This window comes from Arachis ipaensis, chromosome B2, assembly GCF_059453495.1.
Source record: "Arachis ipaensis isolate K30076 ecotype BB chromosome B2, ASM5945349v1, whole genome shotgun sequence".
NCBI classification, from domain to species: Eukaryota; Viridiplantae; Streptophyta; class Magnoliopsida; order Fabales; family Fabaceae; genus Arachis; species Arachis ipaensis.
In genome coordinates, this window is record NC_142437.1 from 77,755,350 (window position 1) to 77,769,676 (window position 14,327).

Below are 14,327 nucleotides of genomic sequence, written 5' to 3' on the forward strand. Positions count from 1 at the left end.
AGGAGTCATTGATAGGAGTGGTGTCGTCGTTTATGTGTTCGAGGCGACTTAGATGGTCCGCCACTAAGTTTTGGGAACCACTCCTATCTTTGATCTCCAAGTCAAATTCTTGTAACAAAAGCACCCAACAAATTAATCTCGGTTTTGATTCCTTTTTGGCCAACAAATACTTTAGTACCGCGTGATCCGAGAACACTACTACCTTGGAACCAAGAAGATAGGCTAGGAACTTGTCCAAAGCAAAAACAATAGCTAAGAGTTCCTTCTCGGTAGTAGTGTAGTTGGATTGGGCTCTGTCTAGTGTCTTTGAAGCATAAGCTATGACATAGGGAATCTTACCCTCGCGTTGTGCTAACGCGGCTCCTATCGCATAATTCAAAGCATCACACATGATTTCAAATGGTTGAGCCCAATTCGGTCCTCGCACAATAGGAGCTTGTGTCAAAGCCACTTTAAGTTTGTCATATACTTCCATACATTCCTTTCTTAGCTCAAATTCAGTGTCCTTTTGCAGTAGTCGAGAGAGAGGTAGGGCTACCTTGCTAAAGTCTTTGATGAATCTCCGGTAGAATCCTGCATGTCCAAGAAAAGAGCGGACTTCCCTCTCGGAGGAGGGGTAAGGCAAACTAGATATGACATTTATTTTTGCCGGATCTACGGAGATGCCTTCTTTTGAAACTATGTGCCCCAAAACAATGCCTTGTTTGACCATGAAATGACACTTTTCAAAATTTAAGACAAGGTTTGTTTTGGTGCATCTCTCTAAGACTTTTTCAAGGTTACCTAAGCAATGATCAAATGAATCACCGTACACGCTAAAGTCGTCCATGAAGACTTCCATACATTGCTCTAGAAAGTCCGCAAATAGGCTCATCATGCATCTTTGAAACGTTGCCGGTGCGTTGCATAGGCCAAATGGCATATGTTTGTAAGCATACGTTCCAAAGGGGCAAGTAAATGTTGTTTTTTCTTGGTCCTCTAGAGCAATGTGTATTTGGAAGTATTCGGAGTAACCATCAAGAAAGCAATAATATGATTTACCAGCTAGTCGATCAAGCATTTGATCGATGAACAATAGTGGGAAGTGGTCTTTTCTTGTGGCCACATTCAACCTTCGGTAGTCTATGCATACTCTCCAAGAATTTTGCACTCTTGTTGCTATAAGTTCACCGCTTTCATTTTTGATTGTGGTCACCCCGGATTTCTTTGGCACCACTTGGACCGGGCTTACCCATTCGCTATCCGAGATAGGATAGATGATGTCCGCTTCAAGTAGCCGAGTGACCTCTTTTTCACCACCTCAAGAATGGTTGGATTAAGTCTCCTTTGAGGTTGTCGGACCGGTCTTGCTCCTTCTTCAAGGAATATGCGGTGCTCGCATACTTGGGGGCTTATTCCCACTAGATCCGCCAAACTCCACCCGATTGCCCTTTTATTTTTTCTCAATACCTCTAGCAACTTTTCTTCTTGTTGAGGAGTTAGCTCTTGTGCGATTATCACGGGGAGCTTTTGGGCTTCATCAAGATATGAGTACCTTAGGTGGGGGGGTAGTGGCTTCAATTCCATCTTTTTGTCATGATTTGATGTTTGAGTTTCCGGATGATTTGTATGGTGTGTGGTGTTTAATTTGCTTGGATCTTCATTTGCCTCTTCAATCATGTACTTCTCATCTAACTTTGCAAGGTACACTTCGGCAACAATGTTGTCAATTGGGTCACACCGGAATAGAGAGTGATTTTTCGGTGGATGCTTCATTGCTTCTTCTAGGCTAAAACTTACGACTCTCGGATCTATCTCAAATGAGTATGTTCCCGTGTAAGCATCTAGCTTAAATCTAGAAGTTCTCAAAAATGGTCTTCCAAGTAGGATGGATGATGCTCTCTCGGTTTCACTTGATGGCATTTCAAGGACATAGAAGTCAATCGGAAATACCAACCCTTTGATATTCACCAATACATCTTCCGCAACACCCGTCACGGTTATTATGCTTTTATCCGCTAGGACAAATCTCGCCGTCGACCTTTTTAGTGGTGGTAACTTCAATACCCGGTAGACGGAGAGAGGCATGATGCTAACACATGCTCCGAGGTCACACATACAATCTACGAATTGAACTCCATTAACGGTGCAAGTGACCATACAAGGGTCCGGATCATCACACTTCTCGGGCAATGCTCCCATTAAAGCGGAAATAGAACTCCCCAATGGGATGGTTTCTAATTCAAGAATTCTATCCTTGTTCATGCATAGATCTTTAAGGAATTTTGCATATCTAGGAACCTGATGGATAGCATCAAAGAGGGGGATGGTTACCTCAACTTTCTTGAACATTTCTACCATTTTGGGGTCGAGTTCTATGCGCTTCCTAGCTTTCTTTACAAGTGTTGGAAATGGGAGTGGTTGAGCAATTTCTTCTTCCAAGGTTCTCTTAGTCTTGGGGGTCTCTTTTGTTGGTTGAGTTTCATCCTCAACTATGACTTGTGGTGTCTCCTTTTCCACTACCTCTTCTATATCTATTCTCTCCTCCTCTTGAGTGATTGTGATGGGATTTGAATCCTTTGCTCCCTTCTCTTTTAATTGTGTTCCGGATCTCAGGGTGATGGCATTGATGCCCCCCTTAGGATTGGGTTGAGGTTGAGAGGGGATGACGCTTTGGATTGGGGGTTGAGGAGTGGGATTTGATGATGTGTCCATTCGTGCAAGAAGAGCTTGTAGTGTAGAGGTGAGGCCGATGAGACCGGAAGCAAGTGTGTTTTGTAGTTCCTTTTGGCCTTGGATGATGGTCCAGAGTGTTTCATCTTGGTTGGAGGGGGCGGTTGGATATGTAAGTTGAGGAGCTTGTGATTGGTTGGGTGGTGGTCTTTGATATGGTGGTTGGTATGTTTGGTAGTTTCTTTGTTGGTTTTGTTGGTTGTATGGTGGCCGGTTTTGTGAATTGTTGTTCCATCTTTGACCTCCTCCATTGTTGTTGTTGTCCCTATTTCCTTGTTGGTGATTGTCTCTCCAATTTTGATTGTGGTACCCACTCCCTTGATTGTAGCTTCCTCCTTGATAAGGGTGCCCTTGGTTAGGATTACCACCTTGGTCGTACCCTTGATTTGGGCGGTCATAGAAATTGTGGGTAGCCGCCAAAGTGTTGTCCTCTTGAAGGCTTGGGCACTCATCCGTGTAGTGGGAATAGCAAGAACAAATGCCACACACTTTTTGAGGGACCAATTGTTGATTGTGTTGTTGAGGGGGTGGAGAGTGTTGTTGATATGGTTGAGGTTGAGGTTGAGGTTGTTGTGGTTGTTGTTGGCTCAATTGGAGTTACCTCAAGACGGATGTCATTTCGCTCAAGGATTTGGTTAGAGCGGTGGTTTCACTACTAGTGGATACCTCATTCACGGTTCTTGGGCGGTTGACTCTTCGTCTCATATGTTGATTGGATTCGGCTAAGTCAATGATAAGTTGCCATGCCTCCTCCGCTGTTTTATATTTAGACAAAGAACCATTGCTAGAGGTGTCCAAGAGGGTTCTATCTTGTTCTCGCATCCCTTGACATATGTATCCAAGCAATACTTGAGTGTCAAGCATGTGATTAGGGCATGCGTCTAGTAGCTTACGAAACCGTTCCCAATACTCGTACAGTGGTTCCGTTTCACCTTGTACAATACAAGACATTTCCTTCCTTAGCCTATCCATCTTCTCCGGGGGCAAGAATTTATCCAAGAATCCTCGCCTAAGCAAGTCCCAATCGGAGGTGACTTCACTAGATAAGGTGTAGAACCATTCTTTAGCCTTGTCCTCAAGAGAGAAAGGGAAAGCAAACAACCATATAGCAACCTCATCGGATCCTTCCCGTCTAGTTGTTGAGCATATACGATGAAAGTCTTTGAGATGTCGAATAGGGTCTTGTGCGGGAAGCCCATGAAATTTGGGTAGGAGGTTGATCAAAGCGGTCTTGAGTTCAAAGTTTGCATTCAAATTGGGGTGAGTTACATGAAGAGGTTGAAGGACATAATCCGGTGCACCCGCTTCCTTGATAGTAACTCTCCTCGGAGCATCCATGGCGTTAGTACCTAAAACAAGAAAAGAATTGTTAGTGATTTCGATGGGAGAATGATTATTGCCTTCGTTGAGTGACGGTTCAATGTTCACTTTTAGTAAGGTGGTTGAGGTGGTGAAGACCTCTTCACCTTGTCCAAACCTTAACCGCTTCCGAACTTGTCTAATATGAAACAAAGTTCGTTCTATTTCCGGATCAAAGGGGACTAAGCTCGGATTCGGTTGTGAACGCGTCATGCAATGAAGGGGAAGTGAAATTCATGGTAACAATGAGGGGTTAGTCACTTGAACAAAGAATCACAAAAAGATGCAACTATATACATGCACACATAACTACTCTAAGTAATAACATGGCACACTAAGCAATATCCCCGGCAACGGCGCTATTTTGATAAACGAAATTTATCATGCCGATATAGAATTCAATAACGGATATAATCGTGAGTATAGTCTAATCGACATTCAAACTTCGCATCAAACAATCCTACAATCTATAACCGAGAGTACTAGTCCCCCGAGTCGTCCTCCCTTGGAATTTCTAGAGCATGCATCTTATCGATTAGGAAGCCTTGTTGTGGTTCTTTTGAAGGTTTAGCAAAATAAATGGCAAACAAGCAATCAATTTATAAAAGACTTGGCTTAGGGTTGGCATTAGAAATTCTATCCTTATAGTCCCGTCAATGATGACAACAATTAGGCCTTGCTTCATTTAGTTAACCCCTAGGTATAGAGAAAAGTCAAATGAGAGTAACTAACTTGAGTCACAAGTCCTAGTTTTCACCTTAGGGAAATCTAGCTTTAGTGCACTCCAAGTCAATTAGCAATTTCTAATTCCAAATCAACAATTGACATAAACTATTCAACTCTTTCTAATGACTCAAACCCTATGCCAAGTAAGAAACTTTTACTCCATAACTAATGTTGGCATTTTATCAAACAATTGATGAGCAAGGATAAAAGGCATAGTAAAAAAATGAGAAGGAAGTAGAATTGAAAGTGCTTCAACACAAGAAACTAACAACAATTAACAAAGAACAACAATGGAAATGAACTTCTCAAGAAATTGAAAAAAATCTAAAACTACAAAGTTGAATCTAGGATCTATGAGGATTGAGCAATTACAAGCACTAATTGAGATTGGAGAAGAAGATCTATAACATGAACAAATGAATTGAGAATTGCAATGGATCTCACCAAAGTGTGATTTGGAAATTCAGAAAATGGATGAAGATGAACCCTAGTGAGAGCTTGGAATCTCCCTCTCTCTCTACCCAAGAGTGTAACTAACAATAGCCAAAAAATCTAGAACCATCTAAAAATGAGCCAAAAGTCCTTAACCCTTCAACCCTTGGTCTTCTTAAGCTCTTCCCGCCAAGGCACTTCCCCCAAGATGAGATCTCCAACTGTCTCCACGCCCAGGTCACGTGACTTCTAAAAAAAATCATGTTCGAGCATCGGCGCGTACGCGCAAAGCACGCGTGCGCGCCACTGGGGCATCTTGCAATGTGAGCGGAGGCGCAGCGTACGTGTGCGCGCCCATGGGGGTTATGGCCTAGCCGCTACACAAGCCGGCTCGTGGCTTGGCTTCTGGCTTTGACTTCTAGCTGCGCAATCCACGCGGGCGCGCCAAGTACGCGCACGCGCCCTTGCTGAAGTTTCCAAAGCTCACTTTCTCATGCTCCTTTCCTTCGCGCTCATTCTCCTTCTCTCTTCCGGTTCATCCCTGCCCTATATTCTGAAACCACTTAACACACAGGTCATGGCATCGAACGGCATCAAGAGAAGATTAGAAATGTATCTAATTTAGTGCAAAATAAGCATGTTTTCATCCATGAGGCAAAAGTTAGGAAAGGAACACAAAGTCTTGTATTTTCACATGAAAAGCGTGTGGAATCATTGATAAAACCCCTGAAATCGATACAAGATAAACCCTCAAAATGGGGTTTATCAGTACGCGAGGAGAGCTATGCGTACGCGTCTTGGTCCAAACGTGCACCCACGCGTGCACGTGATCCTATTTTCAGCAAACATGAGTTTTATGTTTTTAAAGCCAAATTTCAAACCTCTAAGCCTCCATTTTCATCCTTTTTGTCTTAAAACTTTATAGTATGCCTAGTAATGAGAAGAAGCTAGGAAATGAGGTAACTTGTGGATGAAGTAAAGTGAGAATTACTGATGAAACATGATTAATGATGATTGTATGAGTTGTTGAGGATGATGGTGGAAGTGTTGTATATGCCATAAGCTGAAGGGCTGTATTTGTTGATGAATTATGACTGGTTGTGGATTGTATTATGAGTCGAATGGCTGTAATAATGTTGATTATGGCTGAGTATGTATGCATATATGCTTGTTGACTGATAATGTGATTGTTGCACTTCCAAATATCTGAGATACGAGTTTTCCTGGGTGAAAGCAGTGGCTAGCCACCATGTGCTCCAGGTTGAGACTCGATACTCTGTTGACCCTATGTAGTAAGTGTGGCCGGACACTGTGAAAGTTTCGGATGAGCTCGCCCCCGTGGATAAACACCAGTGTGGGTGTTGTATGTGATTATGATTATGTTTGTGAATAACTCGAGTTGGGGATGCACGACAGAGGGATAGCCCAATGGTTAGCTACCAGGACTTGTCGGGTTGGCTTTATAACTGACAGATGAAACTCATCAGCCACTAGGACAGGCATGCATCATATGCATTTATATGTTTGTTTGGTGTGATTTGTTTGGAATGCCTAATTGACTGCATAAATACTTGCTACTTGTTTAACTGTTGTATCTACTTCCTATTTGTAATTTCCTTGCTTGACATAATTGTGTTTGCAATATCAAATTACCGGTGGTGGTTGGGAGGTTCGGAGGAGTTGGAAAAGGGAGTTTTAGTTAGACCGAAGATCCTTAGTTAGTTGCCTAGTTTTCTTTCCCATGGTTTAGTTAATTTTGTAAGCTTTAATTGTCTGTTGGAAGTTCTAGGAATGCTTTCGGTTTTTCCAGGACATTATATGTTAAATATGTGGGCACTGTTACCATGCTGAGAACCCCCGGTTCTCACCCATGCAGATTTTGTGGTTTTCAGATGCAGGAAGTGAGGCTCCTCACTGAGGCATGCTAGAAGATTCTGATTTAGTAAAGATCCTTAGCTCTTGGGACTCTATTTTAGTTATATGTACCTGCATAGATACTTATTATCTCCACTGTTTATATATATACTGTATTAACTCCTCTTAGAGGTTATTTTACAGATTCTGTATCTTGTCTTTTGGGTTTCATTTTAGGTCCTCCTATTTTATATATGTATGTATACTTCTATGCTTGGATCGGTTATCTTCGCAAACCGAGTCTTGAGCTTTGATATTTGTATTTTTGGCACTCTTTTGTACATATACTCGTGTTAGCTTATCCTTTACCTCGTTTTGTGTACGTTATCACATTCGTGAATGTTGTGCTTTTCTGTTTAACGATTTTGCTTTTTACCCTTTTTCTCAAAGGCTCCTAGTTATAAAACCTTTTTACTATTATTATTATTATTATTATTATATTTTTAGAGGTTGTAATACCTCGCCACCTCTGTCTTATGACTTATGCATAAGGCTCTGTGTGGTAGGGTGTTACAAGGGCTGCATCCGAGTATTTTGGAGATGTTGTTTCATTTGATACCACTAATAACACAAACAGGTATTCGATTCACTACGATATAATTTTAGTTCACACAGCTTGTACATTTCAGTTCATAAATGTGTGAGAGTGTCCATTTATGCAAGTACAATCTAGTTTTTGGTTCTTTTATGGGCATGAATCACCACAGTCAATCGACACTTCTCAGATGTGCTTTGATGAAAAATGAGGGCATCCAATCATTCAAATGGCTATTCAAATGTTGGCTTCGTTGCATGGGAGGGAAGGCACCAAAAGGGATTCTTACCGATCAATGTGCATCGATGCAATGGGATATTGAGATGTGTATGCTAACAACAATTTACCGATGGTGTATTTGGCGCATCATAAAGAAGATCCCAAGCAAATTAAATGGGTACAAGCGACACAAAAAAATCGAACAAGAGATGAGCCATGTCATTTGGAACTCGTTTACAAAAGACGCATTCGACAAAAATTAGAATGATTTTGTCACAAAGTACGGTGTTTGTGACAATAAGTGGCTTTCAGGTAACTGAGATTTTAATTCAAATTATTTGATACTGTCACCTTTTCAGTGAAAATGTGTATAACTTTCAGTTCATCATTGCGTCTATTTTCGATTCATTCTGCAGAGCTATTTGAAGATCACCATTTATGGATTTAGTTTATCTAGATCACCACTTTTGGGTCAGGATGAGAAGCACACAAAGGAGCGAGAGCATGCATGAATATTTTAACAAGTTTATCACATGCAATAGCTCCTTGATTCAATTTGTGAAGCAATACGATAATTGCCTAGCAAGCAGAGGGCAAAAAGAGAGAGAATTTGATGCTACAGATTTTCACACCGTGATACCGTGTACAACAAAATCAGGAATAGAGGCTCAATTTCAGCACGTGTATACTTACGAGAAGTTCAGAAAAGTTCAAGCACAATTCAGAGGAAAGGTGAATTACATCACAAGATCAATACATTCCACTCTAGGTTTTATGATATTCGAAGTTGTAGAGCAGGTTTTTAACTCCACATTCAACAAATTTTTTGTTACCTATGACGTAGTATCATGAGAAGTAAAGTGCCAGTGCTTGTTGTTTGAGTCAAGGGATATGCTCTGCCGTCATTCTCTGAGTGTCTTAAGCTTTGAGCGAGTAGATAAAGTGGCACCAAAATATATACTGGAACGCTGGAGTAAGAACATAAAGAAGAGGCACACACATATCTAGAGCAGCCAACACGAGCCTCTATTGGAGCCGAGAAGCTAGAGATTTGACAATTTGGTATTTTGGTCACACAATATTTGCAAATTTGTGTCAGAATCCGAGGAGCTAATTGGAATTTTGCACTGGGCTTTTGATAATGTCATGGCGGAGATGCAAGAATATCAAGCAAAAAGTAAAGGTAAAATTTTGTTATCTCACGAAGATGCGACGTTGAGTGATGTTAACGACCTTCAATTCTTCCCACGTGTTAGAATAAGAGGCCATCCCAATAACAAATTGGGATCAAATATGGAAAAAAGATCACAAATGCAACAAAGAAAAAGAAAAAGCCACCTCTAAGCGAGGTAACATTGATTTGCTTTTGATTAGGGAAAAATTCGTTTATGTATTTTACTAATATATGATTTATTTTCTTTTTTGCAGTTGAACCTTTTAGATGGTGGATCAATAATTCAGTCAAGCTCCAGCCTTTATGATGCACAGGATATAAATTATTCCTGAGAGGATTATAGAAGCTTTAGTTTTTATTAATATAAATTTTGATTCATGTATGACCAAATTTCGATTCATTTGAATTCTAGGAGGGTTAATTTTGATTCATGATATGTTTTAATTGAATAGTCACTTTTTTTATTTTTTAAATTAGCTTTCTGCAATTGTATTATGTGAAATAGTTTAGGTGTTTTTGAAATTGAATAGTAATATATACTTTCTTTTTGGTTCGTTTAGTGAATTAATTTTGGTTCATTTGTATTTTTGGAGTTCTTGATGTTTTATAAATACATTTGAATCCATCCACTGTAAACCTAGATTTATTCAAAATAGCAACCCAGATGATTCCAACAAATATATACATTAACATTAACATAGTGTTTATTTTTTTACAACGAGTTAAACAAAATAGTGTTAATTACAATTCTTTACACCAAGTCAAAGAAACTATAACCTATTTACTTTCTATATCCCTATATGTGAATTTACAAAAAAAAGCTTGAGGGGGTAGTGAAAGACTTTGGGAGTCTTATCGCTTCAGATGCCTCAATAACTTTGTTTCTATATTTATTTATCTTTGCAAGAGAATTGTTGGACCACATTCTTGCTTGAAAGCATCTATTTCTTCCTACAATACAAGTGGAAGAAATTGCTTAATTTGAAGTCAAATGAAATAAGAAATAAACCGAAATAAATTATTTTAGAAATTATTTATCTATTTCTAGCTTTTACATTTATACTTCCCTTTGTTGATCTTTTTAGGATCAATTATTTCCAGCCACTTCATCACATATATATCGTAATCATAACTAAGAAAGAAATAAGAAAGTTAAATATGATTAATAGGAGACACAATAAAACATATTAATAAAAGCACTATAACAAAGAAAGATTTATATTTACAATGTTCATTGACCGCTGATCGTGATATACGGTGCTTCAACGCCCTCTTCATCCTCCATCAAAGGTTCTGCCCCAGCATAAATCCCCATCTGGGATACTATTAACCCCTGAAAAGGATACAAAAGTGATTGATAATGGCTAGAAATACAAGATAATTTACAACATAAATATGTATTATGTAAATAACTTACAACAAATTTGTTTAAAGTTATTCTTGATTGAGGTATTTCATTTTTCTTTTTCTTGATGGGGTCAAGCACATAGAAGGCCTTCTTCTTAACATCGAAAATCCACAACCACCAATGTCCTCCATGGCAAACTGATATAAACAGTTGAGGTTTTGGAAAATGATAGAATATTTCAGTCTAAATAATAGCAAGCGACAGAATTATTAAAGAAGTTTTAGAAATGACAACTTACAAATGGATGCACCGCCAGTTTTCTTTTGTCAAGAAATGAGAGGTAGTCCTTATATTAAGTGATCCGGTAGGCTTCCTTGGTGTTTGAATCAATGTATTTCTCCTTATAGAATCCCAACATTATATTCTACAAAATGAACCTCAGTTAAATCACAAATGAACTGAATAGACAAGCAAATGAACCAAATTTCTTAAGGAATAACAGATTTGGTGAACACTTAGTAGTAGTGTCAAGTGAACCTAACTCAATTCCCAAATGAACCGAATTCGATTTAGATTTGAACAAAAATTCATAAACATTTAATCAGCAAGAAAAACACATTTTTAATTTATTTCTTCATGCAAATGAACTCAATTAAACTATCAGATGAACCAAATTATTTATCAAAACTAATAAATTACTTAAGAAATAAAAAATTTTTCTTACCACAATATCTGTCGGTACACATTATACTTCTTCCTCAAATCGGCGACATTTTCTTTCATTGAGAAGCATACACATTGCATTGACCACCTATAGGAAGAAAATTTATTAGATATATGGGTATAAAAGTTTTTAGAAAAATCATTAATGTTAATGTAATAGGCAAAGAATTTACCGTATTTTCGACATCTTGTCCGAGTGTTAGAGACATGAAGTGCAATCTAGCCCCCTCCAAATGCGCTTCATGGTCCAACATGAGTATCGTGTCATACTCATTGGTTGTATCTTTGTAAACCTTTAATTGGGTCATCCATTGATAACATTTCTCCCTCAGCTCCTCTATTATTTTTTTTCTTTTTCCAGAGTCTTGTACCTTTCAAGGATGCTCAAAATCTGCTCCGCACTAGTTCCCTCAGCAAATTTTAATGCTGTTGTCACTCCAGCATCCATCACCGCATCTGCCAACATTTGAAGTTGTGTTACTGTTGGTTGAGAAATTGGGAGAATTGTTTGAGAGATTGGGGGACTTATGCTAAGGCTGAAGGAAGGTACATCATCTTTTCAATGTTGAGGATGGGGAGAACTGCAAGATGTAACACCCTAATTACCCTAAGCCTTACATCTAGCCGTAAAGCAAAGGTTAATCAAAGATTACGACAATTCTAAGGCTTATACATATTTATATAGAAAGAAATAATATATTCTAGAAGCCCGATGATGGATTAAGCTCAAAAAGAGAATTATAAAAGCGTGAAACGTTCACACGAAGCTAACACACAAGACACAAGGTATAGATGCAAGATAATAGAACATATATAAATATAAGAGTATAATAATCATAGGGAACTAGCCGCAGCTTGCGGAGTTTAAGCCGACTAGTTACAAACAGAAAAATACAAAGTTTTCAAGTTAAAACAGCTTATACAACTTATCTCTCAAGTAAGCCTCTAAGGCCATAAAGATAAATATACAAAGAGAGGTGAGAGTAACGACAACAAAGTAAAATAGAAATAAACCAAGGAGGAACCATACTCCGCTCTGTCACCATATCCGCAATCTTACCGAGGGGGATTTGTAACCTGCATCTGAAAAGCAACAACAAAGTATGGAATGAGAACCAGAGGTTCTCAGTATGGTAACAGTGCCCAATATGTAAGATGTAAGGCTCCGAGACGCCGAAGGCAATCCTAGAACTTCACATCAAGTACGGATATTCAAGCTTAGAATAAAATAAATAACTTATACCATAAACATTAAACAGGGTTATCTAAACTTAGGAAAAATTCTAACTAATACTAATCACACCGTTGTATCCCACAGCTTTTGCCAACCTAACCTCCGTGCGATCCCATCGCCATCGCCTACCTAACCTCCTCAGTACCAGACAATCACAATTAATGCAAACAAGTAATACACAAGTAATAATCATATATCACAATTAATCCAAGAAGCAAGTAGGCATATTATACAATTAGGAAAACTCAAGTAATCAAAGCAAACAAGCACATAGAAGATGCATATGATGAATGCTTGTCCTATTAGCTCGTGATATCACTTATCGATCCGTAAATGCCAACCCGACATATCCTCCCGGATGTAGCCTTTTCTGCCACGCCAGGGATATAGTGCCTTGCACACTCATGCAGCAACGAACTTGCTACGCCAGAGATATAGTGCCCTGCACACTCATATAGTAGGGAGTCTACTACACCAGGGATATAGGCCCTACAAACTTCATGCATCAGAGAAGGAAACAACAACAACAACTACTCATGCAGCAAAGAAATCTGCTACACCAGGGATATAGGCCCTACACACTCTCAACAACATATACTCATGCAGCAGAGGAATCTGCTACGCCAGGGATATAGGCCCTGCACACTCTCATATATTCCAATAATTCCATCATTTCAACTCCGAGTCCTTGACTCATCTCAACCACTGTCCATCGACTTCAAAACATCACCAGTCATCACCATTTCTTATCTAAAAACACTTTCATTTATCAATTCTCAACATTCCAAGGATATAGTGCCTGTCACACTTTCTTTCAATATCCATCAAGCTCATAATAACCATCATCAGTTCTTAATTCCATTCCGAACTCATTAGTACATTAGTTTTCCAACTCATCATCAGTATTCACCAAGTTCACTACTCTTCCTTCTCTCTCAACTAAACTCATCCTCATTACACTAGAAACCTAAATTTCCGTTCTCTAACTTTTCAAAGAAATACCAAATAAATTCTACTAAGGCCTTTCCCAAGTTTTAATGCCCAAAAATAAGCCCAAGAGTTTTAAAATGGTGTCATAGAAGTATACAATCTTGTTGAAAAAGTGAAATAGTTTAAAAACAAAGTTTAAGCTATAAAACAGGACGTGTATGTACGCACAGAGGTGTACATGCGCGCGCTCAGGGAGATTTTTAAAACGTGTGCTTACGCATAGGGGTGTGTATACGCACAAGTGAAATTTTTCACAATTCTGTTCGCTCACACAAGCTGTGCTAGCGCCCCCAACAGACTGCCTTCCCCAACGTGTGCGTGCGCACATGTTGTAAATCTTCATTGATTGTGTGCGCCCACAAGCTTTGCTAGTGCTTTAAATAGGAAGCCTTCCCCTATGTGTGCGTGCGCACAGGTTTAAATTTTTGCAGGGGTGTGCGTGCGCACATACCAGAAATCACAAAATTCTGCAACTCTGCAGAATTTCAGATTTTGACACCAAACTTTGAATGATCATAACTCCCTCTACAAAAATCCAAATTTCACAAACTTTATATCAATTTTAAGATTTTTCAATGAACTTTAATTCTAAACAAATTCCAACAAATTTTGAAAACCGAGGCTCAAGTTATGATCCGTCAAAGTTCACCAAAAATCCGTTTTTACCAAAAACCTTAAAAACTTATTTTCACCAAAACTCTCATTTCAAAACCAAACTACCCACAATTAAATTACTACCAAAACAACACAAAGTCTATACCACTCATTCCTTAAACTTAACCATCAATAACCTCCCATTTACATTAATCCACACCATCAAAATCATTAATCTCCAACATATAAAATCATCATAAACACTCCTAATTCTTCCTCATTCCTCAATAACATTTTCATGATTTATTATCTCTCATCAACAATACCAACAACTCTCAACAACCATAATAATTCTCAACATTTATAA